Source organism: Manacus vitellinus, unplaced genomic scaffold (assembly GCF_001715985.3).
Source record: "Manacus vitellinus isolate BGI_N305 unplaced genomic scaffold, ASM171598v3 scaffold_130_pilon, whole genome shotgun sequence".
Classification (NCBI taxonomy): domain Eukaryota; kingdom Metazoa; phylum Chordata; class Aves; order Passeriformes; family Pipridae; genus Manacus; species Manacus vitellinus.
Genome location: NW_021938954.1, coordinates 26,848 through 28,204, shown reverse-complemented (window position 1 = coordinate 28,204; position 1,357 = coordinate 26,848).

The following is a 1,357-nucleotide window of genomic DNA, read 5'->3' as shown; positions in this document are numbered from 1 at the left end:
GCAGGGGTCCCACCTGGAAGCTGTGCAGCACGGCCACGTTCACCTCCACGGCCGCCCGGTCCTTCCAGAGGGAGGAGCTGGTCCCCGTGTCCAGCCCCATGCGCTGGGCCACCTCCTGTGGGGGGCAATCGAGGGAGGGCTCACTGGGGGGTCGGGCAGGGGGCTCAGCCGGAGGGTGTCAGCCAGTGGAGCCCTTGTGGGGTCCCAGAGGGGTCCCACGGGAGCTTGGCCCAAGGGTCCAAATGGGGTTCCAGGGGAGGTCCCAGAGGAGATCCTGGAGGGTCCTGGTGGGTCCTGGGGTATCCCAGTGAGGGGTCCCAAAGGTTCCCAATAGGTTCCCAGGGGAGTCCTTGGGGTGTCCCAGGGGGTCCCGAGAAGGGTCCCGGTTTGGTGCTGGGGAGTGCCAGGGGTGGTCCCAGTGAGGTCCCGGGCTGTGCCAGGGGGTCCCAGTCAGGTCCTGGGGGGGTCCCAGAGTGGTCCTGGGGGGGTCCCAATGCGGTGCTGGGGGTGCTGGGGAGGTTCTGGTGGGGTCCCAGAGGGTGCTGGGGGTGTGGGGTCTCACGGGCAGCACGTTGTAGCGGTGGCGGTCGCAGAGGTTGCGGGAGCCGATCTCGGTGCCCATGTACCAGCCGTTGAACGGGGCCGCGGGGAACTCGAGCCCCCCGATCTCCAGCAGCAGGTTGGCCACGGCTGGCAGCGCGTGCCAGCGCAGCCCCAGCTCCGAGAACCACTCCAGCCTGGGGGGCACGGGGGGGCTGCAGCCGGACCCTCACGGACCCACGTCTGCCCCACGCTGGCCCCACCCTGGATCCCCAATCTCCATCCCACCTGCACCCCAGTATCCCAGTACCCAGCCAGGGAGGGAGTCAGCAGACCAGTATCCCAGTCAGGGAGAGGATCAGCATCCCAATATCCCACTGTCCAGCCCGGGAGGAGGTCAGCAGCCCAGGCTCCCGGTGTCCCGTGCAAGGAGACCAGCAGACCAGTATACCAGTGACAGAAGGGACCAGGGTTGCAGCATCCCAGCCCGGGAAGGGGGCAGTTTCCCAGGGAGGGGGTCAGCAGACTGGTATCCCACTCAGGGATGGAATCAGCCCCACGACAGCCCCACGTCCCCAGCGGGGGTCCCAACCTCCATGCCCCCTCCATCCCCTCCATCCCCTCCATCCCCTCTCCAGGAACGACCCCGTTGGATCTCAGCCCGGAGGGGTGTCCCAGGGGGTCCCCTGGCCAGGGGGGCCCCGGGGGGTCGCAGCCCCACTCACGTGGGGTGCTGGAGTGGCACCTCGAGGACCAGCTCCGGGGGGAGCGGGAAGAGCTCGGGGGACTCGTCGGGGCCCTGCAGCAGCAGCGGCAG